General features: G+C 47.5%; 1 long non-coding RNA gene across 4 annotated transcripts; it reads left to right on the top strand.

Annotated features, from left to right (window-relative positions):
* The first annotated feature begins 9792 nt into the window (after positions 1-9792).
* Positions 9793-14915, top strand: LOC133368517 (uncharacterized). Of its 4 annotated transcripts, XR_009758666.1 has the most exons (4): positions 9793-9826; positions 10070-10314; positions 10812-10896; positions 14498-14915. It is a non-coding gene; the product is annotated as an uncharacterized LOC133368517 (long non-coding RNA). The 4 variants fall into 4 exon arrangements; XR_009758665.1 differs by lacking the exon at positions 10812-10896; XR_009758668.1 differs by lacking the exon at positions 10812-10896 and having other exon boundaries at positions 9797-9822; positions 10163-10314.
* The last annotated feature ends 13024 nt before the right edge of the window (positions 14916-27939 follow it).

Raw genomic sequence — 27939 nt, 5'->3', positions numbered from 1 at the left:
TTTATCTGTGGTATTAAATGGATATTTTATGTTTTATGAAAAGCACATGGAGGTTTTTGATTAAGCTGCATATCTTTTTCATTTATTTATTTATATTAAATAATCCTGTTAAATAAAAACATAAAAATAAAATGAAATCATCACATAGTGAAATATTGACTTAGGCACCTACTGAAAAGTAGATCATGGAGACTTAAGACTTAGTAAAATATAAAAAGCTACTTTATTTATAGAGATACATAGCAGATAGGAAAGGCATACCTAGTTCTACCTAACTAAGTTGGAGGTGCAATGCCCAGATGTGGGTACTGCCCTCGTGGCTCAGGAGAGAGAGCAAAGTCAAAGATGTCTTCTCTCTCCTCAAACAGTCAAAGAAGAAGACAAAGGAAGGAGGGGTGGGTCAGCTTCCTGAGCATATCAATTTACAATGGAAGGTAGGCAGAGAAGAGCACAGGTAAAGGTAGGCTAGCCTAGCCAGCTGGAGGACCCGAACTCGATCTTCCTTCCGTAATACACACAAAAGAACCCTAACAGGAGTTGTTCTTGCCCCACTTCCAACATCTCAGAAAGCAGAAACAACTTCCTAAGATGCCACTCTTTTACCATCAAATGTTTTCCTTTGCTTGTTGTTTGGAAGATGCAAACTGGACCACCCTGTGCCCTCAAAAGAAAGGCTTGCGTTTCACTTGCAAATTTTCCCAGACTGACAGTGAAATCCTACCTATGCCTACTCAGAAGCAAACCTCATTGAGTGGGGATCTAGGTGGGGATCCCTATTGCTAATAATGAACTTGATGCCACTGGATTAGATCACACACCAAGGCTGAAAGAAACTTATCACACTGTTCCAGCCATAATCATATTCTTCCATTTGCACGGCAAGTCACACCAAGTCTGTGAGTCGAATCATACATTTCCTAGTGTTTTCATTTGCCTCTTCCCAAATTCAGTTTCCCAAACCAAAATCCCAAGCAAATATGCTCCAGAGGCACAGAGTGCCTTCACACCGTCTTCTCGCAAAGGATTTATTTAAAGATAACATACCAAAAGCAGGAAAAGGTGAGCCCCAGAAATGGAGGGAAGCCAAAAGACACGGGTGGAAACGACTGAAATGGTGAGAGCATTTATACTGTTTCCCGACTTCGCGATATTGAGTCGGCACTGTTCTGAGAAAACATCCAGATCACTAAGGTATTAAGATTTTCAGGATACAACACTAACCTGTCTGCTGTAATTAATAACCTAAATGGGGGTATTTTAATTGGAAAGTCTGACATTCTTTTCATTGAAGATATGCCATTCTTGGTGTACCACTTCAAGATGCTGAATGACATTCCTAAACACCTTAGCTATATAGTTACATAAAAATAAATGTGCATCTAGGAAGTCCTTAAAATGCCAGCTCTGGTTTGTGCAAAACGAGTACTACAACACTCCCTTTGTCATGGACAGACCACTGCTTGCTGAAGTTTAGACTTTCAGTAACCTCTTCCCTCTGCAAGGGTGGGGGACTTATTAAAATGGTCCGCCCCCGGAGACTAATGGATCCTGAAGGTTTTCAAAGGGCTCTGGGGGATTTTCCGGCTGATAGGACTGGCGCTCCTGCTGAAGCCCTGGTCGCTCTGTGGAATACGGAGATGACCCGGGCTGTAAACACGATCGCTCCTGCACGCCCTCTCCTGTGTAGAGCTCATACAGCTCCATGGTATACTCCGGAGCTGAGAGCGATGAAGCAAGATAGGAGGAGGCTTGAGCGGAAATGGAGACGAACTCCCGACGGATACAATTATGCGCTGGTTAGTGCTTCGACTAAGCTCTATGTAGGAGCAGTGAAGGCAGCTAAAAAACATCATTTTGCTGCCACTATTAAATCATCTCTTTGCCGCCCAGCGGAGCTCTTTCGAGTTGTCCGGGGGCTTCTCCATTCAAACCCTCCGGACACGGTGGAATCATCGGAGGCCCGCTGTAATCAGTTTGCCGATCACTTCCAGAATAAGATCTCATGTATCCGCCAGGACCTAGACTCTCAAGTTATAGCAGTAGATCCTAGTGAGATGTCCGGAGCACAGTCTTGTCCTGTTTTGTTGGATGAGCTTCAGTTGGTTCAACTCGAGGACGTGGACAAGGTGCTTGGACAGGTACGTGCAACCACTTCGGTGCTGGATCCTTGCCCCTCCTGGCTGATAAAAACTAGTAGGAATGGAACAGGTAGCTGGGCCAAGGAAGTGATAAATGCCTCTTTACGAGAGGGAGTGGTCCCGGGCTGTCTGAAAGAGGCAGTGGTGAGACCACTCCTGAAAAAACCTTCCTTGGACCCAGATAATTTTAACAGCTACAGGCCAGTGGCGAATGTTCCATTCCTGGGCAAGGTCTTGGAACGGGTGGTTGCTGGCCAGCTCCAGGCGCTATTGGATGAAACTGATTATCTAGATCCATTTCAATCGGGTTTTAGGCCCGGTTTTGGCACTGAGACAGCCTTGGTCGCCCTGTACGATGACCTATGTCGGGAAAGAGACAGAGGGAGTGTAACTCTGTTGATTCTCCTTGATCTCTCAGCGGCTTTTGATACCATCGACCATGGTATCCTTCTGGAGAGGCTCGCGGAGTTGGGAGTTGGAGGTACTGCCTGGCAGTGGTTCCGCTCCTACTTGGCGGGTCGTCTCCAGAAGGTAGTGCTTGGGGAACATTGCTTGACACCGCGGGCTCTCCAATATGGGGTCCCGCAGGGGTCAGTTTTGTCCCCCCTGCTTTTTAATATCTACATGAAGCCGTTGGGAGAGGTCATCAGGAGTTTTGAAGTGCGTTGTCATCAGTATGCTGATGACACGCAGCTCTACTTCTCCTTTTCATCTTCTTCAGGTGAGGCTGTCGATTTGCTGAACCGTTGCCTGGCCGCGACAATGGACTGGATGAGAGTTAACAAACTGAAGCTCAATCCAGACAAGACTGAGATGCTGTTGGTGGACGGGTTCTCTGATCGGATGGTGGATATACACCCTGTCCTGGACGGGGTTACACTCCCCCTAAAGGACCAGGTTCGTAGTCTGGGAGTCTTTTTAGACTCTTCCCTCTCACTTGAGGCTCAAGTAGCCTCGGTGGTTAGGAATGCTTTTTACCAACTTCGGTTGGTAGCCCAGCTACGTCCCTATTTGAGTAAAGAGGACCTTACATCAGTGGTACATGCTCTGGTAACCTCACGTTTGGATTACTGTAATGCGCTTTACATAGGGCTACCTTTGAAGACAGTTCGGAAGCTACAACTAGTGCAAAATGCGGCGGCCAGATTGCTGACAAGGACCAAGCGGTCCGAGCATATAACACCTGCTCTGGCCAGCTTGCACTGGTTGCCAATATGTTTCCGGGCTAGATTCAAAGTGTTGGTATTAACCTATAAAGCCTTATACGGTGCGGGACCACGATACCTTGCGGAACGCCTCTTCCGATATGAACCGGCCCGTGCACTACGTTCTGCTACGAAGGCCCTCCTCCGGGTTCCAACTCACAGGGAGGCCCGGAGGGTGATGACAAGATCTAGGGCCTTCTCAGTGGTGGCCCCCAAACTATGGAACAGTCTCCCTGAGGAAGTACGCCTGGCGCCGACTCTGCTCTCCTTCCGGCGCCAGGTCAAAACCTTCCTATTCTCTGAAGCATTTTAAGTTACACTGATTTAATTTTAAAAATGTTTATTGTGTTGGATTGTTGCTTGTATTTTAATATTGTTTTGTTATTTATTGTATTTTTATGCTGTTTTATGTTCACCGCCCAGAGAGCTATTGCTAGTCGGGCGGTATATAAATTTAATAAATAAATAAAATAAATAAATACTAGGAAATCCTAAGGAGGTGGGGTGGGATCCTTGGCACTCCTGATGTTGCTGGATGCAATTCCATTCATCCCTAATCATTGCCCATGCATGACGGTTGAGACTCATGAGACCTGGAGTTCAACATCATCTAGACAGCCCCGGTTATCTCCTTCTGTCCTAAATGGATCTGAAACCTACCTCTAGGTCACCAGGACGCCTACCTTATGTGGATCAAACTTCACTTTGTTCAATGTCATCCATTAAAACAAACAGCCAACATCTGTTCTGGATTTCCACAGATGTAGTGCCTGTGAAACTGAACCCTAGTCCGTCTCACTTTAGTGTGGTCCTTTCCCTTTGTCTTTGCTCGAAGCTTTTTGGGTCACAAGAACTCTCAAAAATGCAGGAAGAGAAGGCTTCCAATTTTCCCCATTTCCCCCCTCACGCTAATTGGCAAGTTAGAGGAACCCTGTGCCATCATGCATCTAGCATGACTTCTGCAATAATCTCCTGTATGTCCCCACCTTCCCTCCAATATGCCATGTTGTGAATTGGATAAACTCCATGGTTTCTTTCCTCCATAGTTTAATTAGAACTCCTGCTTTGCTAGCCCCTAAGATTTCTGTGGTGATAAACCATAAGAGCAGAGCCTTAAGGAGACGCCAAGTATATCTGCGCTCTGCAGAAACATGGACCGGAAGAGGGCTGAGTTGGCAAACACCACACCCTCCACGCGAAACTTTGCGGTCATCCAGCAGTTGTTATAGCTCTGAAGCAGCAAGGACATGAATAATACTCAAAGCTAATTAATGACAACTCCGAGACTCCCAAAATGAAATAGAACACAAAATGTGTTTATGACGTAGTTCAAAATGAAAGGGAATGTTCTTGGAACACAATCTGCGAGACTTCCAGCGACCTGGGCTGTGGTTCCAAAGATGCTAATCACTATGTTCTAAGCTGGATACATGCAAAGTTTGCACTTTGGGAAGGTGAATCAAAATGCCAAAGGTCTGAAAGAAAAGACATAAAAATGACTGCCACAAAAGGTCTTCTTAAAATCGTCATTCACCAACTCTTGTCTCCAGAATCTCTTCCTGTTATAGGTAAGTATAAGTGCTGGTTTTGGGGTACAAAGCCCTACACAGCTTGGGACCAGGTTACTTGAAAGGTCGTTGTGACGATCCCACCTTTGGCTCCACCTGTCAGGTTCCCACCTGCTTGTGGCTACCGCCTTTCACTAGGCACCACCTCAGGACACCACCAGTCAGGATCGTCGTTTTTATCTTTTCTCACTCTGCTCTAGCACAGATCTCTCAAGATCCCACTGCTAGGCAGCACCACCAGCCACTCCCTGTAAACAATACTGCTAGAGACTTCGCCTTAGTCTCCCTATGGCTTGTTACTTTGTGTCTGGGTGCCCTTGCTGTCCACAACCCCCCTGTATCTTTGTCTATAAAGCCTACAGTCCTGGGTTGCTCTGGATACTTGACGATGTTACAATATCTCCCTTCACCGCAGCCTCCATTAGATACAGTTTCCCTTCAGCCTTGGTAATTACTCTGCCCTCCCTTCTGGTCTGTATATCCCCAGCCAAGGATCAAGCTTTTGGTAAACCAATAAAAGTATTTATTTGATAACACTAGGAAATAACAAGATCAGCGGCGTCACTAGCAGGAGTGCGGGGAGGGGTGCGGACCTCCAGCACGCACCCTCCCAGGGGCATAGACGAGGTGGCTGGGCCTGCGTGTGTGCGTTCACGTGTGCGCGCTCGAGGCCAGCTACCCCTGTCCATGCCCCTGGGAGGGCGCGTGCCGGAGGGGCACCCAGCCGGAGAAGGCCTGGGAATGCCGGCGCGCCTCCCTCGCCCCGCTGATGCTGCTCCCGATCTCGCCTGCCCGCCTCCGAGGAGGGCGCAGCCTTGCCGCGCAACGGTGGGGGGCGGGGTGGCTGTGGGTATCACCCCCCTCAGGGTGTCACCCGGGTGCAGTCTGCACCTTCCGCACTCCAGTTGTGACGCCCCTGAACAAGATTACTTTAGGAATGTTTAACAAGTGTATGGTTTCATATAGTGTCACTCCTATGTTTCCAGTTATATATATCCTGTCCAAATAGCAGCCTAATAGAATCCGAACCTCCCGCAGAACTCTGTCAACTCAATCCCAACTGCCTCCCACTCCAACTCCTTTCCAGTCACTCTCCTCTCAACTTCCCACAAAACAGAACCCTGAACCAACTGTCATCCGTCGGGACTTAGACTCCAATGTTATAACAGTTGAATCAAATGAGGTATCTAGAATACAGCCTTGTCCTGATTTTTTGGATGGATTTCAGTTGGTGCAGCTTGAGGACGTTGACAAGGTGCTTGGACAGGTGCGTGCAACCACTTCTGTATTGGATCCTTGCCCTTCTTGGCGCATAAAAGCTAGCAGGGATGGAAGAGCCGGATGGGCCAGGGAAGTGATTAATGCCTCATTGCGAGAGGGAGTGTTCCCTGACTGCCTAAAAGAGGCGGTAGTGAGACCGCTCCTGAAGAAACTGTTGAGCAGAAAAAGTTATATTAAATTGATTTGATCACATAGGTTTATTTCCTGGTGACCTGACCTTTCACATTCCAGTGGCTCAGTGAATAAAAGCCGGTTTAAGCTGGAAACGTTCCTTCCTCCCTGTTTCTTGTATCATACCCAAAACCAATACCTCGCATATAGTTGCAAAGTGTATCTTGAAAGAAATGTTAAAGTTTCCCTAGTGCCTCATAAAACCTTGACATGCAAGTCTTTGAAATGCAAGCCTGGCATATTAAGGCTGTCACCATTCAAGGGGCGCCTGGTTGCAAATGGTGCCCCATCCCATGTCTATCTTTTGTCTCTGGCTACAGAGTGCTTATCTCAAGGACATGTAAATTATGCAGACCCAAGTCTGAAAGCATTTCCTATGTCCCTGCTAATGTTCCTCCCCTGCACTCCTTCACCTCCTTTTCTATGACGCTGCTCCCCAATATTGTAACCTCTGGGGTAAAGCTATATATTCTCTGTTTTATCAATAAACAGGGTTCCCATTCTGAAGGCTTTGAGCTGTAAGTAGTGGGACCCCTTTGCAAAGGATTTCTGTGTTGTTTTTAATTGATCTCTGGTAGTGGGTCTTTTTGCACTCAACTCCCGCACCCCTCCTGGGTGGATGTGAGCTGGGGTAGACAGAGACAGCTCGCGTGTCTGGTTTGGACCTAACAAAACCTTCCCTCGACCCAGAAAACTTTAACAATTATAGGCCGGTAGCAAATATCCCATTCCGGGGCAAGGTCCTGGAACGAGTGGTTGCGGATCAGCTCCAGACACTCTTGGATGAGACCGATTATCTGGATCCATTTCAATCGGGTTTCAGGCTCGGTTTTGGCACCGAGACAGCCTTGGTCGCCCTGTATGATGACCTTTGTCAGGAGAAAGACAGGGGGAGTGTAACTCTGTTGATTCTCCTTGATTTATCAGCGGCCTTTGATACCATCGACCATGGTATCCTTCTGGGGAGACTCGCTGATTTGGGAGTTGGAGGTACTGCTTGGCAGTGGTTTTCCTCCTACTTGGCGGGTCGCCTCCAGAAGGTAGTGCATGGGGAGTATTGCTCGGCACCCTGGATCCTCCAGTATGGAGTTCCGCAGCGGTCAGTTCTATCCCCCATGCTTTTTAACATCTACATGAAGCCACTGGGTATAGTCATCAGGAGTTTTGGAGTGTATTGTCACCAGTATGCTGATGACACACAACTCTACTTCTCCTTTTCATCTTTTTCAGGTGAGGCTGTTGATGTGCCTGGCGGCGACAATGGACTGGATGAGAGCTAACAAACTGAGGCTCAATCCAGACAAGACTAAAATGCTTTTAGTGGGTGGTTCTTCTGATCAGATGATGGATGTTCGACCTGTCCTGGATGGGGTTGCACTCCCCCTGAAGGAGCAGGTTCGTAGCTTGGGCGTTCTTTTCAAACCATCCTTGTCACTTGAGGCTCAGGTAGCCTCGGTGGCACGGAATGCTTTCTACCAACTTCGGTTGGTGGCCCAGCTACGCCCCTATCTGGACAGAGACAACCTTGCTTCAGTTGTACATGCTCTGGTAACCTCTAAATTAGATTACTGTAATGCGCTCTACGTGGGGCTGCCTTTGAAGACGGTTCGGAAACTGCAGCTCGTGCAAAATGCAGCGGCCAGATTGTTAACAGGGACCAGGCGGTCCGAACATATAACACCGATTCTGGCCCGCTTGCACTGGCTGCCTATATGTTTCCGGGCCCAATTCAAGGTGCTGGTTTTAACCTATAAAGCCTTACACGGCCTGGGACCACAATACCTGATGGAACGCCTCTCCCGATATGAACCTACCCGTACATTTCGTTCAACATCGAAGGCCCTCCTCCGGACGCCTACTCAGAGGGAAGCTTGGAGGGTAGCAACAAGAAAAAGGGCCTTCTCAGTGGTGGCCCCCGAACTATGGAACGATCTCCCCCTTGAAGTATGCCTGGCGCCAACGTTATTATCTTTTTGGCGCCAGGTTAAAACCTTCCTCTTCTCTCAGGCATTTTAATTTAATTATGTCACATTATAACATCTTCGTATTTTTATATTTAACACTTTTAGTATTTTTAATATATTAGTTTTTTAATATTTCGTATTTCTGTGTGTTTTGAATTATATATGTGGTTTTAATTGTATATTGATGTTTTATTCTGTTGTGAACCGCCCAGAGAGCTTCGGCTATGGGGCGGTACAGAAATTTAATAAATAAATACATTAATTAATAAATCCTCTCATTTATACCTTCAGCCACTCAAACGCTCAGCCAATCATCATACAGCATTCTCCAGCATTCTAACCCATGTACTCCCCCCTCTTACTCAATTCACTTACCATAGATCCCCATATAAACCCGCACTTACCAGATTTACAGCTTTTAACATAGAAGGACATCACAGCAGTCATCCTTCAAGATCCGCTCTTTCTTGAATGTTGTGATGCAGTTTTCCAACCAAGCAATGTTTACAAAAATGTCTATATGAGGAGGAAGTGTGCACCAGTGGGCTGCACCCTCCCTCCCTGAGTATATATGCACATTGTAGGCTTAGCAAGTCACCTGCTAGAAGGATCTAAGCAGGACATTTTGGGGTAATACCTTGACTGGCCAAAGGGTCCCTCCTTTTTTCCTACTTCACACTGTTGGATGAATTAGATTGGCATATGGGAGTGGTGCAGTTTGGTTGCTCTTTGGGGCAGAGAGTCTGTGCCGGTGTGGCAGTTGGAGAGAGAAAAACAAAGTCTACTGAGGCATTGTTGGGTTAAAGCACCAGCAGATCCCTAATGGGAGCCCCTGAACACTGGTTCAGCAGGGCCTGGCGGGCCATTTTGGGTCCACGCTCAAGGCTCACCTAGCAAGGCAGGAAGTTCTTCTACATCTTTGGGTGGGGAGCCACAGTCAGCAGCTGTATCACATGCCCAGTGGCCTAGAGAGAGGTTTACCTTTCAGAATTAGCTAATTCACGCCTCATGGCCAGTTAATTTAGTTAATTTGGCCAACAGTTCCCGCAAGTTGTTATATTAATAAATGTAACCTTATCCAGAGTTTGCATCTCATGAGTCTTCTTTGTGGGTGTGTGTACAAATGCTGATCTTGTAGATGCCAGACACTCCACTCCAACGGCGCCAAGGTCAGCTTATTTTTTGTTATAAGCGTCCACAGCATTGATCAAGACAGGGGAAATCATACCAAACACCAATTAACAGAAACAGGATGTCTTCCCAAATGAGGCAACTTGTACTCCATGAAAGAAAACCTCTTGGGTGTGGTTCACAAGACTCCCCGCAAGTCACAAACAGTTTGCCGAAGATCCAGTGATTACAGCAAGGCTGCATTCAACAATTAGCTCTTTTTTGCTGACTCTGGACGCTGACGTTCTGAATGAAACAGTATAAAAGGAGCCCTGAGATATTACAATAGCATCTCTTGGTGTTCAGCTGCTCCTTTTCATCTGCCGTATGTATCCTTTTCAGCTAAATATCTAGTGAATTTGGTAACAGGTGCCTCTGAGCATACAGTGAGTGGTGGCAACATCTGCCATTTCCAAAGATGGAGAATTACATTTTTGTATGTTTGTTGGTGTTCTTACTTTGATTCTTCTCTGTGTTACTACTCTTTCTGCAGAGAATCTGTCCTAAAAAATTATTTCTCTCATTATTCATTGTAGAAATCTGTGTCAAATTTATTTTCCTTAATTTCAAAGCCCTTTTATTGCGATGTCATATGATGGTGAAGATAGCCTCTTTTGTTTCAAACTGAAAGTTATGCTCTATTTCTATTTTGGGCACATTAACAGTTGAATCTAAAACTGCACTTTGATGTAAAATCAGACGGATTACAATACGTTGATACTTCAGCAATGACTCTAGCTGTTGGAAAAAACAAACTTGGCCTGCACAAGATGCATGTTTCAGCCTGCTATGCTTCAACTACTCCACTTAAGGAAAGGTGGGCGTGTTCAATTAATTTTGCTAGAATATATTTCACCTCCCATTCTTTTATCTTGTGCAAACTGAGACACTCCTAATGTCCATTGGAAATTATTATACAGAACAGTCAGTGCCATTATTCCACAATTGTTTATGGAGCTTTTTTTTTAGTGTTGCAAAGTGTTGCTGTAGTTCACAGATTCACAGAAACAGAAGCAAAAGAGAATGCTTTACTATAGAAAACTTCACTAAAATTGCAAAGTAAATCAATCATATTTAAAGTGACTATCTGAACAAAGTGCCAGGTGCTCCTCTGTGGGGAGGGAGTTTGAGTATGCCCACAGAGGATATCCTCTCCTGGTCCACCACCACCCTGAGGGCCTCCTCTGCTGATCTTAACACCTGACAGAGTCTGTAGGGGAGAAGGTGGTCTTTTAGGTGGGCTTGTGTTGTGCTTCACGCTAAAGTGGATTTTTCTTCTGTCCAACTCAACACTTGACTTCTGTGGGCTGAAAGTTGTCTGGTCTGACCTGTGACAAAACCCTAATATCAAACGGGAACAGCTGCAGCACGAGGGGACTGAGGAAGACCTGCCCTGGGAGTGAGTATCTGGTATCTGGGTGCTTGCTACTAGCTCCTTTGGGCTGCTGTCTGTCCAGACAGCTGAAGTCCCTGGTAAGTGGTGCAAGGACTGGGACCCCCTGCCTGGCCCTTGCTCCAGAGAGAGGCTGCAGTTAATCTCGCAGCCCCTTGCAACAGCTGCTGGCTGGACCAGGTGGCATAAAAGCACAGCTGCCCTTCGGGAGCCCCTTCGGGAGTCCCGAGGGTGAGGGCGCTACCCCTCTTCTAATACTTTTTCTTGGTTTTTTTTATTTGTTTCCTGTTAAACCAGTCTAGAGGAGATTGGTGGTGGGGAGGGCGTATGGTGCATGTGTAGTTCCTGCACAGGGTGGGAGCCTGTGCAGTGAACTGAATGAGAGGAGAAAGTCACCAGATGCCTTCAGAGTGAGAGTCTGTAACTGGCAGAAGGCTGGCCCTACCTGGGTGTGAGGGGGAGTAGACGGGCCCTGTGTGAAAACGTTTGAATGGGTGTGACTGTTCCCAATCCTCGCAGAGGCCTACTGGGATAATTTGCTCTGGCAGGCTTTGTTGGTGGGCTTGTGTTGGGCCCATATTAGGTGTTTAGGAGGAGTCTTAGTACGGAGGAACATGGGTGATGCCACCCCAATTTCAGTGATTATGGGCAGAGGGAAATATAGCCATGGGGAGGTGGTGAATTACCCGAGAAGGCGAAGGCAAGGTTATCTGCACCTTGTTCCTTGCTGCCACTCCTCTCATGGTTTGGTTCCTCCTTGCTCATCTGCTGTGCCCACTGGCCTGTGTGTGTTGTTGTTTAACGCCAGATCTGTATATAATAAGACCACTCTCATCCATTATTTATTTATTTTATTTTATTCAATTTCTATACCGCCCACAGCCAACGGCTCTCTGGGCGGTGTACAACATAAATCCATGACTTGATTGTGGATGAAGGTGCCGATTTGGTGTGTATTACTGAGACCTGAGTGGGTGAGCTTGGAGGGGTTGATCTGACTCAGCTCTGCCCACCTGCATATTCGCTGCAGCACCAGCACATGCTGCAGGGACGGGGGGGAGGAGTTGCTGTGGTCTACAGAACTTCCATCTCTGTCACCAGGAAACCACTCTGTCTTGGAGCTGGCTGTGAGGGCCTGCACCTGGTGTCGGGCCGAGGAGACAGTAAACTAGGGTTGCTGCTGGTGTACCATCCACCCTGCTGCCCGGCAGCTTCTCTGACTGAGCTGGTGGAGGTCATCTCAGCTGTGGAGTTGGAGGAGCCCAGAACGATAGTCCTGGGTGATTTCAATGTCCATGCTGAGGCTGCCACTAGTGTTCCGGCTCGGACTTCATGGCCTCCATGATGACCATGGGGCGTCTCAACTTGTTACTAGCCCAACACATAGGGCAGGGCACACCCTCGACTTGGTTTTTGCTCCAGATGGAGGAAGGGGTGGTCTGGAGATAGCGGGGGTGGACGTCACCCCATTGTCATGGTTAGATCACTTCCTGGTGAAGTTTAGACTTATGGCTCCAATCCTTCCTTGCAGGGGTGGTGGACAGATTAAGATGGTCTGCCCCCGGAGCCTAATGGAATCCACTGGATTCCTGAATGCCCTGGGGGAGTTCCCAGTAGATAGAGCAGGTGACCCTGTTGAAGCCCTTGTCATGCTGTAGAACAGCGAGGCGCATCGGGCTCTCAACACGGTTGCCCCCGATCGCCCTCTCCGGCACTGTGGAGCCCAGCTTGCACCTTGGTACACCAGTGAGCTAAGGGCAATGAAACAGGCAACATCTGCTGCAACTTCTTGGGAACGGTTTCAGTTGATGCGGCCCGATGACGTGGACAAGGTGCTTGCAATGATGAGGCCAGCAGTGTGTCCTCTCGACCCTTGCCCTTCTTGGCTTATTAAAGCTTGCCGAGGGGGTCTGACCAAGTGGATCCAGGGTGTGGTCAACACATCATTGCGAGAGGGAGTGGTTCCAGCCACCTTGAAAGAGGCGGTGATTCAACCACTCCTGAAAAAGCCCACCCTGGACCCATTGGTATGCGACAACTACCGACTGGTTGCAAATGCCCCCTTCTTAGGGAAGGTGATTGAGAGGGATGTGGCGCAGCAACTGCAAATACTCTTGGATGAAACAGATTATCTTGACCCATCCCAGTCTGGGTTCAGGCCTGGCTATGGGACTGAATCGGCCTTGGTCGCCCTGATGGATGAGCTTTATCGGGAAAATGACAGGGGGAGTGCGACCCTGTTGTTCTTACTTGATCTCTCAAAGTCTTTTGGTACCATTGACCATGGTATCCTTCTGGGCTGACTTGGTGAGATGGGTATTGGAGGCACTGTTTGACAGTGGTTCTGATCCTATCTCCAGAGTCGTTCTCAGAGAATAGCATAGGGTGACTGTCTTTTGACCCCCTGGCAGCTGTGCTGTGGGGTGCCACAGGGTACCATCTTGTCCCCCATACTGTTTAACATCTATATGAAGCCCTTGGGAGCAGTCATCAGGAGCTTTGGGGCGAGGTGTCAGCAGTATGCTGATGATACCCAGCTCTATTTCTCCGTAACATCTGAATGGGGAGAGGCTGTGCAAGCCCTGGACTGCTGCCTGGATTCAGTGGTGTGCTGGATGAGGGCCAATAAACTGAGTCTGAATCCTAGCAAGACGGAGACGCTGTGGGTTGGTGGTTCCCGAGTTTGGATAATTGGTCAGTTGCCTGCTTTGGATGGGGTCGTACTCCGTCTGAAAGAAGAGGTCCGTAGCCTGGGGGTGCTCCTGGATCCATCTTTGTCGCTAGAGGCCCAGGTGACCTCCGTGGCTAGGAGTGCCTTTTACCAGCTTCGGCTGGTTAGACAGCTGCGGCCGTTTCTGGACCGGGATAGCCTGACCACTGTTGTCCACGCACTGGTAACCTCTAGGCTGGATTACTGTAATGTGCTCTATGTGGGGCTGCCCTTGAGGTTGGTCCGGAAGCTGCAGCTGGTGCAAAATGCGGGGGCGAGACTGGTCACTGGAGCAGGGTATCACCAACATGTCACCCCGCTGCTGAAAGAATTGCGCTGGCTGCCCATTTGCTACCGGCCAAGTTCAAGGTTCTAGTTTTGGGGTACAAAGCCCTATACAGCTCGGGACCAGGATACCTGAAAGACCGTCTTACCCCTTATATGCCCAGTCAATCACTGCGCTCTGCAGGTGAGGCCTCCTGCAGATACCATCTTATCAGGAGGTCCGTTCTGCACAATAGAGGGAACGGACCTTTAGTGTGGCAGCACCTACCCTGTGGAATTCTCTCCCTTTGAATATCAGGCAGGTGCCAGTCTGCATCTGTGTCAGAATTGTTTAATATGTTTTTTAATAATGTTTTCAACCCTTTTTAAAGGTTGTTTTTAAATGTTTTTAATGCTGTTTTGTTTTCATGTATTTTAAGACCTGTTTTTATGATGTTTTGGAGTGTTTTGATGCTTTGTTTGCCGCCCTGGGCTCCTGCTGGGAGGAAGGGCGGGATACAGATTGAATAAATAGATAAAAAAATAAATAAATATGTTATATAGTGAGGTTTTTTAAAACAAATATCATGAGCGTGGCCTGCCTTCACTCCTCTTCTGCATGTCTTCTTCTAGACTACCTTCCAGTAATTCCAACATGGCCATCTATTCAGTGCGAATATACACCATCCGACCCGGCCATTTCGAGGGCCCTCCCATCGTCTTCGGACCCATGACCGGGAGACCACCCTTCCTGCAAGAAGTCTACATCATCCCAGCCGGACCCACCCTTCCTGATAGCTAACTATTCAATCCATGCTCAGAGCTTGGAAGTAACTAGTTACAAGTAATGAATTACTTGTAATTTATTACTTTTTTGAGTAACAAGTGCGTAACTTCATTACATTTTGCTGGTAATAGAATGAGTAGTAACTTCATTACTTTGGAGGCGTAATGGTAATGTTTCCAGCATTACTTTTGCGCATTACTTGGGGGGGGAGCAGGGGAAGTCTTCTGCTCCTCTGATTTGTGAATAAAAACCATGTGCTTCAAATTGGGCTTCTGTGCAGCATTGTTCTTCCTTCATGCTCTGTGGGTGCTTAGGAGGCGATGAGGGAAGAGGTGGAGAGCGAGACTGGGTGGAGAAAACAATTGTTTAAAAATGGACAGGAGTGGCAGGAGAAAAGAGCTGGAGGCAATATATATATACAAAAAATATGTGTGTTGGGGTATCATCATTGCTGGGGGTGGGGTGAGGGGATGTGAGATTCTGTTATGCCATTCTGTTAATCTTATGGGGGGAAATTCTACTACCCTCTGTGTGTGTGCTTATTTTTAATGTTGTTTTAGGCTACTTAGATGTGCAGCAGCCAAGGCCAGCACCTTGTAGGGATTTAAAAAGAAAAGTAACTGAAATGTAATTGTAGTGATTACTTTTGAGTAAAAGTAAAGTAATCAGTTACTTTCGGAGCAATTGTAATTGTAATGGTAATTACTCCTTTTGGGGGGCCATGTAACTGTAACTGTAATTTATTACTTTTTAAAACTAATCTTCCAAGCTCTGTCCATGCTACTTCTTCCCACGTAGAGCTCTCTTGCCATTTCATGGCCAGCCCTGCTGATGGAGAAAAGTGGATTTTTTCTATATTCACACATATAAAAATAGGTTATTATATTAGAAGGGTTGGGTTTATATAATAAAATCACAAGGAACTAAAAGAATTAAGTGAAAGGCCACAGGTCGTGGGATCATAGGACCACATCCACGTCTGCCTGCCTTCAGCAATGTGGTAGCCTCAGGTGCCCTTAGACCGTAACCTGGGAAGCCAAGGCGATGCCCTCCAGATGGCATTGGACTACTATGCCCAGCATCCCTGACAGTTGCTGGCACAGCTTTTGGGGTTTGGGGCAACTTTGCTGAGGGATGTTTGTCAGGGGCTGAGCTCAGAGTAGGGATGCAATCATCAGTATATTTTGGTTCTCTTCATTTCTCTCCATATCTCATTGTTTGGAAATTCGGTTCTACATATTTCTGCCACAATTTGTGGGGTTTTTTCTTTTTAAAAAGTCCTCATGAAAATTCTTCACCATTGTAGTGCAAATGTATCCTAATATATACATTTTAGTATGTCCTCTTGACTAAGGTACACATTTTCTGCAAGCAATTTATCCTAATATGATGCATGTTTGTATGTCAGCTTCACCAATATTTTCACTTTGGGCACATTTCCCCTAATACATGCATTTCTGTAAACATTACTCGGTTGGAGAAGTGCATTGCAAAATTCAGATAAGTGTGAATTTCAAAGGATGGCTGCGTTTCAGTTCTAATGTTGTATCAGAAAGTTTGATCAATTCATCTTGAAAGGCAATCTGAATCGAATTTCTCCCCCAGACCAAGCCAAGAGGCATTCTTGGGCAAAGTAAGAGGGTGGCTGCGTTGCCTAGCACACCTCCTCTCAAAGCCCGCTCAAACCTGCCACCAACCCCCTCCCCACATATGAGTTTTCAGCCCCACTGGGAAGGTGGCAGATCACAGCTTTGGGGTACAAGTAATCTGGTGCCACACAGACTATAAAGACAAATGGCAGGTCAGTCAAAATTGACTTTATTTGTGAATCTAAAGATTAGAAAATACAATATATCTATAACAACAGCAAAAGTGCTCAAGGAACACACACACACACACACACACAGAGAGAGAGAGAGAGAAACAGGGCTCCCTCCCTTGCTGTCCTGCCTCTTTCAAAAAGCGTTTGACAAGGTACCTCACCAAAGACTTCTGAGGAAGCTTAGCAGTCATGGAATAAGAGAAGAGGTCCTCTTGTGGATAAGGAATTGGTTAAGAAGCAGAAAGCAGAGAGTAGGAATAAACGGACAGTTCTCCCAATGGAGGGCTGTAGAAAGTGGAGTCCCTCAAGGATCGGTATTGGGACCTGTACTTTTCAACTTGATCATTAATGACCTAGAATTAGGAGTGAGCAGTGAAGTGGCCAAGTTTGCTGACGACACTAAATTGTTCAGGGTTGTTAAACCAAAAAGGGATTGTGAAGAGCTCCAAAAAGATCTCTCCAAACTGAGTGAATGGGTGGAAAAATGGCAAATGCAATTCAATATAAACAAGTGTAAAATTATGCATATGGGAGCAAAAAATCTGAATTTCACATATATGCTCATGGGGTCTGAACTGGCGGTGACTGACCAGGAGAGAGACCTCGGGGTTGTAGTGGACAGCACGATGAAAATGTCGACCCAGTGTGCAGCAGCTGTGAAAAAGGCAAATTCCATGCTAGCGATAATTAGGAAAGGTATTGAAAATAAAACAGCCAATATCATAATGCCGTTGTATAAATCTATGGTGCGGCCACATTTGGAATACTGTGTACAGTTCTGGTCGCCTCATCTCAAAAAGGATATTCTAGAGTTGGAAAAGGTTCAGAAGAGGGCAACCAGAATGATCAAGGGGATGGAGCGACTCCCTTACGAGGAAAGGTTGCAGCATTTGGGGCTTTTTAGTTTAGAGAAAAGGCGGGTCAGAGGAGACATGATAGAAGTGTATAAAATTATGCATGGCATTGAGAACGTGGATAGAAAAAAGTTCTTCTCCCTCTCTCATAATACTAGAACTTGTGGACATTCAAAGAAGCTGAATGTTGGAAGATTCAGGACAAACAAAAGGAAGTACTTCTTTACTCAGCGCATAGTTAAACTATGGAATTTGCTCCCACAAGATGCAGTAATGGCCACCAGCTTGGACGGCTTTAAAAGAAGATTAGACAAATTCATGGAGGACAGGGCTATCAATGGCTACTAGCCGTGATGGCTGTGCTGTGCCACCCTAGTCAGAGGCAGCATGCTTCTGAAAACCAGTTGCCGGAAGCCTCAGGAGGGGAGAGTGTTCTTGCACTCGGGTCCTGCTTGCGGGCTTCCCCCAGGCACCTGGTTGGCCACTGTGAGAACAGGATGCTGGACTAGATGGGCCACTGGCCTGATCCAGCAGGCTCTTCTTATGTTCTTGTGTTCTCTTATTCCAAATCTTCGATCTGCAGCTCTTCTGGGTGGGGAAGAAAGGAACAGAATTTGGTCTTCCTTGTGGCTGCTTTATTTGACTTTGCATGGTCCAGACTCCATCCCTGGCATACTTAGGCAACTGATGGAGGTCCCATGCCTGGCTGGCCCAATGGGGCTGCCACCCCCCCATCCTCACCACCCTTCTGGCATCATTTGGCCCCCTCCTGCTGCAGTCATCAGTCTTCACCACTGAGGGAGCAGCTGGCAACTGCCACTTAGTTCTGTCCCCCACCCCACCCCACCCCACCCCACCCCACCCCACTTGTTTCACCTTGGGGCAGGAGGGCTGGGATTTCAAGAGCCTACAACTTGAGAGATCAGCTGGTGTGACAGCTCAGAGGCCCCCTCATGCCCCGATGAGGCTACAGACAATGCCTTTGTGTGGGAAGTGAGGCCTGTGGGTTGGCTCTCTGCTTCCAGGATGGACATCTTACCTTCATTGGTTTAGAGGCACAGCCAGGACAGCTCAGGAAGGCCGATTCTTCTCACGGACTCCAGCTGTAGAGCTGTAGATCCCAGCTGCATCAGGTCCCAAAAATTAAAGCGTGGGTAACCCAAAGCAGGACTAACTGAGCTCCAGCTTGCCAGAGAAAGCCTCTGTGGGTGCTGTTACCTAGTGGGCGGAGGATGAAGGACAGCACCACAGGGGACACCCTCTTCCATCTGCGGTTCTGCAATGAAAGAGGAGGAACAGATATGAGGAAGGGTTTGCTCCTCACATGCGTTATTCTACCCTCTTCCTGCTCATCCTCCCGCTGCAACTGTCCAGTCTACCCCCTTTGTGCCAAACCCTCTCAACCCTCTCCCTGGCTCCATCCCTTTCCTCCTGTCGCTCCTCCTCGGACCCTTCACTGGGTGGGACCTTGCCCTCCCCTGGCTGAGCTTGAGGGGGTCCCCTCTGCTCCCCCCTGCCTCCCTGCCACCTTCCCTCCCTCAAAGGCCTTCCCTTGGGCTGGGCATCCAACTCCTCTTCCGCCATTACACAGCTGGCACCCTCCTCCTCCCTCCTCCCCACTTTTCCTCTCTTTCATGTGTCCTGTTATTCCGCATCGTAAGGCGGGAGGCATGTAAAATGGTGCGTGGAGTGGACAGGGAGAGCTGTTTCTCCCCCCCCATAATGCTAGAACCCAGTGGGGTCTTCCAGGGAACCAGAAGGGCGGGAGATTCAGGACACACAAGAGGAAGGACTCAAGGACAGAACTCCCTGCCACTAGATGTGTTGATGGGGGCTGCTGGAGAAGAGGACTATGAAATGATGGAGGAGACTTCCAGCTAAGGTGGCCATATATTCCACCCAAAAGAAGAGACATTGTGCCTCTACATAGGAGCAGTTGTTGGGAATCCCAAGTGCGAGAGGGCTCCTATTGTGGGTTTTGTCCCTGCGGCCTCCGGTTGACCATTGTGGGAACAGACTGCCGGGCTAGATGGGCCTTTGGCCTGATCTAGCAGGGCTCTCTGTATGTGGAAAACCTGAGCCCCAGGTGGCCATCATCGCAGACGCTGCCACGCCATCCTCACCTCCCCCCAAAAAGGGACACCTGCTCACCTGGCCTGGCGTCGTGGAGAGGGACCACTCGCTTCCTCCTCCATGTGAAGCAGGGGCACACCTTGGAGGGGAAGTCTCTGTGACGTCCCTCCCTGGTTCTCCCTGTCAGGTTCCCACCTGCTTGTGGCTACTGCCTTTCACTAGGCACCACCAGGGACACCACCAGTCAGGACCGTCCTTTATATGGTTTCTCACTCCGCTCTAGCACAGATCTCACTAGATCCCACTGCTAGGCAGCACCACCAGTCACTTCCTGTAACCAATACTCCCAGAGACCTTGCCTCAGTCTCTCTATAGCTTGTTACTTTGTGACTGTGTGCCTATGCTGTTCCCAACCCCCTTGTATCTTTAAATATAAAGCATACAACTCTGGGTTGCTCTGGATAATTGACTTGTTACAGTATCTCCCTTCACCGCTGCCACCATTAGATACTGTTTCTGTTCAGCCTTGGTAATTACCTAGCCCTCCCTTCTGGTCTGTATATTCCCCAGCCAAGGATCAGGCCTTTGGTAAACCAAATAAGTATTTATTTACTAACAACAGGAAATAACAAGATTACTGAAGGAAAGTTTCACAAGCGTATGGTTTCATATATGGTCACTCTTTATGTTTCTGTTCATATATATATTTTTATTTTATTTTATTTTATTAGATTTATATAACGCCCGACTAGCATTAGCTCTCTGGGCGGTGAACAACAGAATATAAAAATACAAAACATCTCAGATCTCATAATAAATACAGCATAAACATATATAAAACAAGAAATCAAAAACAATTACAACAAAATTTAAAACTAAAATGAGTTACATATTAAAACGCCATAGCAAAGAGGCAAGTCTTAACCTGGCGCCGAAAGGAGAGCAATGTCGGCGCCATACGCACCTCTTTGGGGAGACTGTTCCACAGTTCGGGGGCCACCACTGAGAAGGCCCTAGATCTTGTCACCGTCGTCCGAGCCTCCCTATGAGACGGAACTCAGAGGAGGGCCTTCGATGTGGAGCGTAGTGTACGAGCAGGTTCATATCGGGAGAGGCGTTCCGATAGGTATCGTGGTCCCGTGCTGTATAGGGCTTTATAGGTCAAAACCAACACTTTGAATCTAGCCCGGAAGGATATTGGCAGGCAGTGCAAGCGAGCCAGAACAGGTGTTATGTGTTCCGACCGCCTGGTCCCCGTTATTAATCTGGCTGCCGCATTTTAGACAAGCTGTAGTTTCCGAACTGTCTTCAAAGGCAGCCCTACGTAGAGCGCATTGCAGTAGTCCAGTCGTGAGGTTACCAGAGCATGTACGACTGATGTTAGGTCCTCCCTGCTCAGATAGGGACGTAGCTGGGCTACCAGCCGAAGCTGGTAGAAAGCATTCCGTGCCACCGATGCCACTTGGGCCTCAAGTGACAGGGAAGCATCTAAAAGAACCCCCAGACTATGAACCCAGTCCTTTAGGGGGAGTGTAACCCCATCCAGGACAGGGTGTATATCCACCATTCGATCCGGGAAACCGTTCACCAGGAGCATCTCAGTCTTGTCTGGATTGAGCCTCAGTTTGTTAGCTCTCATCCAGTCCATTATCGCAGTCAGGCAATGGTTCAGCACATCGACAGCCTCACCTGAGGAAGATGAAAAGGAGAAATAGAGCTGCGTGTCATCAGCGTACTGGTGGCAACACACTCCATAGCTCCTGATGACTGCACTCAACGGCTTCATATAGATGTTGAAAAGCATGGGAGACAGAACCGAACCCTGCGGGACTCCACATTGCAGAGCCCACGGTGTCGAGCAATGTTCCCCAAGCACAACCCTCTGGAGACGACCCGCTAAGTAGGAGCGGAACCACTGCCAGACAGTACCCCCGACTCCCAACTCCGCAAGCCTCTCCAGAAGGATACCATGGTCGATGGTATCAAAAGCCGCTGAGAGATCAAGGAGGATCAACAGAGTTACACTCCCTCCGTCCCTCTCCCGACAAAGGTCATCATACAGGGCGACCAAGGCTGTCTCAGTGCCAAAACCGGGCCTAAACCCCGATTGAAACGGATCTAGATAATCAGTTTCATCCAATAGCGCCTGGAGCTGGCCAGCAACCACTCGTTCCAAGATCTTGCCCAGGAATGGAACATTTGCTACTGGTCTGTAGCTGTTGAATTTTCCGGGTCCAAGGAAGGTTTTTTCAGGAGTGGTCTTACTGCTGCCTCCTTCAGACTCTTTAAATATCAGCCAAATACAATCCAAACTTCCCTCAGAACTCTGCCAGCCAACCCTCACCAAATGATCTCACTCCAACCAACTCAACAACTTCTCCCCCCATCACTCACAAACCTCCATTTATACCTTCAGCCAGCCAGCCACTCAGCCAATCATCATCCAGCATACTTCCGCTTCTCACCTATGTACTCCCCCTTTCTCTCTCAGTCAATTACCATACATCACCAAATGGACCCGCACTTACCATATTTACAGATGCTTAACCTACAGGAACATCACATCCCCCCCCCTTTAAATAACAGCAGAGTATTTCTCCTGTACCCAGGACTAATATGTCATGTTTATATACAAGTGTCCATCACTTTGGGGTATAGTGTCATTTATATGTTACATCTTGCTCACTTGATTGTAGTATCCACCATCTGCCTCGAAAGTCTGAGAGTCCGGAGATTAAGGGGTGCTAGCCGGAGGGCCCCCCAAACACCGGAGACTCTGGCCAAAAACTGGAGACCTGGTAACTCTATGGGGTAGTGCTGCAATATTCCACAACAATTGCTTAGCAGAGGTCCTCCTCACCTTTGCAGACTTCTTGCTAGCAGCCCTTTCCATAGCCTCCAACCTCACCAGAATACTTCTAATGTCAGGGGCACCCTCCCCCTCTGAAGCAGAATCCTCTGCCACCGACTGCCTGTCAGGAACTTTAGCAGGCTGCTTCGGGGCTTTACCTTTTCCCTTTTTACCCCCAACACTCTTTCTTGGTGCCATGCTAACTGATCCTAACCCAACTCTACCACCCAAATGGCTTAAATAACCGTGTTGGTTGGCAACCTCTACCCCTTATCAGGGTTACCATCCCCAGCAGGATGGGATCCTTACAGTTAAGGCCAAACTGCAAGGTGAGCGTTAACTAGTTTCTCACCTCTTAGGTAATGGCCCACTCTTCCAAACCCTTCTATCCCACAGCACCTCTCAAGCAGGCCTCACTTAAGCCTCCTGCCCTACCCAAGCCTTCTCTCCCCCAACAGCACCCCTTAAGCTCCTCGCTCCTCCACAGAACCTCCTCCCCCCAGGCTCCAAACCCTAGGGGCTAGGCCCCACTGCTCCGCTCCTCGTCGCTGTCCCGTCCAAGCTGCTGCGAGGAGCAGAATTCTAGCACCAAAACCCATATAATCATCAGCTGTTAACCCATTTTGTGCAGCTCAAGTACCATTTTGTTCCATTCCTGTGATGATCATGTTCCCACTCAACGAAGGGGCCAGTTCATCCAGCACGCAGCACAGGACCTGTCACCAGAGGAGATGTGGGCTTGTTCCGGGATTGTAAAGAAATGAGTTTGGTTGCATCAGTGGTGGCAAATGAATTTCAGATGAAGGACGAGGAAAGTTAGGGTCTGAAAACCCACCATATCTCTGGTCAGGGTTGTTGCTCAGGAGGAATGGGTATTTGCCAACTTCCGAAATTGATAAGAGGATTCCATCAGACAGGGGAGGAAGATAGTCTGCTGGGAAGTTATAAGGATTACGAAGAAAATTATGGGGCCGTCTCCATGGAATTGGGTGGAGCACTGACATCACTCTGATGTTGATAGATGATGTTCCAGTCCAGAAGGAATCTGCAGAAGGAGTGGAATCATTTACGCTGGTGAACGTTGCTGTGCACTTGAATACTAGTTTACTTATTTATGTGAATGAGCATTCATCAACACAGAGAGAGCTGTCCTGCTCTCTGATGTTGAACCAAACACATGATACTGTGGGGGAAACCCACATGCACAACTCAGATTCACAAGGGGCTTGGTTCAAACTTCTTCTGTTTGGGAATCATTATTATTATTATTTTACCTGTTGTGCTCAGCAAACATTCATTTAAGATGATCTTGGAAAAGTAAATGTTATTTCTTCATACGCTTTGTGGCAACCTCAACTGAGTCTATGACAATCGGCATTCTAACTTTAATGCTTTGGGACTGATCCCTAGTTGCAGAATGTTCCAAAAGGAACAACCATTGAAGGTAGATCCTCTACTACAACAGAATTTCAAAGCGCTTTGATCTATTGAGAGCCAGTTTACAGAATACTAGAGGGAATCTCTTTCTAGAAAGGGTTATGCCTCAGTCCAATTTCAACCACAACCCTGAGAGGTTCCTTGAAATTGAGGGGTGATAACTGGACCAAGCTCAGCTCAGGTCTTAATATCTGAGGAGGGACAGTTCAACCCAGATTGTTAATCCTTTTGAAAAGGATGCTGGAATTTTACGTTGCCTTCATGAAGGCAAATGAAGCAAAAGGGTGCATAACTGTAAGGAGAAAGTTGGAAGGAGAATTGAAAAGAGCCTTGAGCAGGTAGGTGTAGGTACGAGTGTCAGAGGTGCTGAGCAATATTTGATCAGATCAAGTCTGGTTTGTCCTGGTGAAGAGCGTCAGCATTTCTGACACCTAAACCCATGCAATCGTCACCCATTATTCATTTTGTGCAATTTGGGTACCATTTTGTCCCATTCCTGCGTGGATCACATTGCCATTCCAAGAGGGACCATCTCATCCTGCACTCGGCATGGGAGCTGTCACCAGAGGGGATGAGAGTTTGTTCTGGGACTGTAAAGGAATGAGTTTGGTTGCATCAGTGATGACAACTGACCATTAGCTAAAGGATGAAAAAGGCCAAAAGCAGAGACCTCCCCCCTTGTGATTCCCAGCAACTGGTATTCAGAGGCTCACTGCATCTGCAGGTGGACACAGAGCATAGCCTCTGTGGCTAGTAGCCACAATGAACTGGCTTAAACCCATCCAAGTTGGTAGCCATCACCACCTCCTATTTTTTTAAAAAAACCATTTGACTTTATCTGTGGTATTAAATGGATATTTTATGTTTTATGAAAAGCACATGGAGGTTTTTGATTAAGCTGCATATCTTTTTCATTTATTTATTTATATTAAATAATCCTGTTAAATAAAAACATAAAAATAAAATGAAATCATCACATAGTGAAATATTGACTTAGGCACCTACTGAAAAGTAGATCATGGAGACTTAAGACTTAGTAAAATATAAAAAGCTACTTTATTTATAGAGATACATAGCAGATAGGAAAGGCATACCTAGTTCTACCTAACTAAGTTGGAGGTGCAATGCCCAGATGTGGGTACTGCCCTCGTGGCTCAGGAGAGAGAGCAAAGTCAAAGATGTCTTCTCTCTCCTCAAACAGTCAAAGAAGAAGACAAAGGAAGGAGGGGCGGGTCAGCTTCCTGAGCATATCAGTTTACAATGGAAGGTAGGCAGAGAAGAGCACAGGTAAAGGTAGGCTAGCCTAGCCAGCTGGAGGACCCGAACTCGATCTTCCTTCCGTAATACACACAAAAGAACCCTAACAGGAGTTGTTCTTGCCCCACTTCCAACATCTCAGAAAGCAGAAACAACTTCCTAAGACGCCACTCTTTTACCATCAAATGTTTTCCTTTGCTTGTTGTTTGGAAGATGCAAACTGGACCACCCTGTGCCCTCAAAAGAAAGGCTTGCGTTTCACTTGCAAATTTTCCCAGACTGACAGTGAAATCCTACCTATGCCTACTCAGAAGCAAACCTCATTGAGTTCAATGGAGCTTGCTCTAGGTGGGGATCCCTATTGCTAATAATGAACTTGATGCCACTGGATTAGATCACACACCAAGGCTGAAAGAAACTTATCACACTGTTCCAGCCATAATCATATTCTTCCATTTGCACGGCGAGTCACACCAAGTCTGTGAGTCGAATCATACATTTCCTAGTGTTTTCATTTGCCTCTTCCCAAATTCAGTTTCCCAAACCAAAATCCCAAGCAAATATGCTCCAGAGGCACAGAGTGCCTTCACACCGTCTTCTCGCAAAGGATTTATTTAAAGATAACATACCAAAAGCAGGAAAAGGTGAGCCCCAGAAATGGAGGGAAGCCAAAAGACACGGGTGGAAACGACTGAAATGGTGAGAGCATTTATACTGTTTCCCGACTTCGCGATATTGAGTCGGCACTGTTCTGAGAAAACATCCAGATCACTAAGGTATTAAGATTTTCAGGATACAACACTAACCTGTCTGCTGTAATTAATAACCTAAATGGGGGTATTTTAATTGGAAAGTCTGACATTCTTTTCATTGAAGATATGCCATTCTTGGTGTACCACTTCAAGATGCTGAATGACATTCCTAAACACCTTAGCTATATAGTTACATAAAAATAAATGTGCATCTAGGAAGTCCTTAAAATGCCAGCTCTGGTTTGTGCAAAACGAGTACTACAACACTCCCTTTGTCATGGACAGACCACTGCTTGCTGAAGTTTAGACTTTCAGTAACCTCTTCCCTCTGCAAGGGTGGGGGACTTATTAAAATGGTCCGCCCCCGGAGACTAATGGATCCTGAAGGTTTTCAAAGGGCTCTGGGGGATTTTCCGGCTGATAGGACTGGCGCTCCTGCTGAAGCCCTGGTCGCTCTGTGGAATACGGAGATGACCCGGGCTGTAAACACGATCGCTCCTGCACGCCCTCTCCTGTGTAGAGCTCATACAGCTCCATGGTATACTCCGGAGCTGAGAGCGATGAAGCAAGATAGGAGGAGGCTTGAGCGGAAATGGAGACGAACTCCCGACGGATACAATTATGCGCTGGTTAGTGCTTCGACTAAGCTCTATGTAGGAGCAGTGAAGGCAGCTAAAAAACATCATTTTGCTGCCACTATTAAATCATCTCTTTGCCGCCCAGCGGAGCTCTTTCGAGTTGTCCGGGGGCTTCTCCATTCAAACCCTCCGGACACGGTGGAATCATCGGAGGCCCGCTGTAATCAGTTTGCCGATCACTTCCAGAATAAGATCTCATGTATCCGCCAGGACCTAGACTCTCAAGTTATAGCAGTAGATCCTAGTGAGATGTCCGGAGCACAGTCTTGTCCTGTTTTGTTGGATGAGCTTCAGTTGGTTCAACTCAAGGACGTGGACAAGGTGCTTGGACAGGTACGTGCAACCACTTCGGTGCTGGATCCTTGCCCCTCCTGGCTGATAAAAACTAGTAGGAATGGAACAGGTAGCTGGGCCAAGGAAGTGATAAATGCCTCTTTACGAGAGGGAGTGGTCCCGGGCTGTCTGAAAGAGGCAGTGGTGAGACCACTCCTGAAAAAACCTTCCTTGGACCCAGATAATTTTAACAGCTACAGGCCAGTGGCGAATGTTCCATTCCTGGGCAAGGTCTTGGAACGGGTGGTTGCTGGCCAGCTCCAGGCGCTATTGGATGAAACTGATTATCTAGATCCATTTCAATCGGGTTTTAGGCCCGGTTTTGGCACTGAGACAGCCTTGGTCGCCCTGTACGATGACCTATGTCGGGAAAGAGACAGAGGGAGTGTAACTCTGTTGATTCTCCTTGATCTCTCAGCGGCTTTTGATACCATCGACCATGGTATCCTTCTGGAGAGGCTTGCGGAGTTGGGAGTTGGAGGTACTGCCTGGCAGTGGTTCCGCTCCTACTTGGCGGGTCGTCTCCAGAAGGTAGTGCTTGGGGAACATTGCTTGACACCGCGGGCTCTCCAATATGGGGTCCCGCAGGGGTCAGTTTTGTCCCCCCTGCTTTTTAATATCTACATGAAGCCGTTGGGAGAGGTCATCAGGAGTTTTGAAGTGCGTTGTCATCAGTATGCTGATGACACGCAGCTCTACTTCTCCTTTTCATCTTCTTCAGGTGAGGCTGTCGATTTGCTGAACCGTTGCCTGGCCGCGACAATGGACTGGATGAGAGTTAACAAACTGAAGCTCAATCCAGACAAGACTGAGATGCTGTTGGTGGACGGGTTCTCTGATCGGATGGTGGATATACACCCTGTCCTGGACGGGGTTACACTCCCCCTAAAGGACCAGGTTCGTAGTCTGGGAGTCTTTTTAGACTCTTCCCTCTCACTTGAGGCTCAAGTAGCCTCGGTGGTTAGGAATGCGTTTTACCAACTTCGGTTGGTAGCCCAGCTACGTCCCTATTTGAGTAAAGAGGACCTTACATCAGTGGTACATGCTCTGGTAACCTCACGTTTGGATTACTGTAATGCGCTTTACGTAGGGCTACCTTTGAAGACAGTTCGGAAGCTACAACTAGTGCAAAATGCGGCGGCCAGATTGCTGACAAGGACCAAGCGGTCCGAGCATATAACACCTGCTCTGGCCAGCTTGCACTGGTTGCCAATATGTTTCCGGGCTAGATTCAAAGTGTTGGTATTAACCTATAAAGCCTTATACGGTGC

This window comes from Rhineura floridana, chromosome 12, assembly GCF_030035675.1.
Source record: "Rhineura floridana isolate rRhiFlo1 chromosome 12, rRhiFlo1.hap2, whole genome shotgun sequence".
NCBI lineage: Eukaryota > Metazoa > Chordata > Lepidosauria > Squamata > Rhineuridae > Rhineura > Rhineura floridana.
This window is presented reverse-complemented; position numbering and strand designations above follow the sequence as displayed.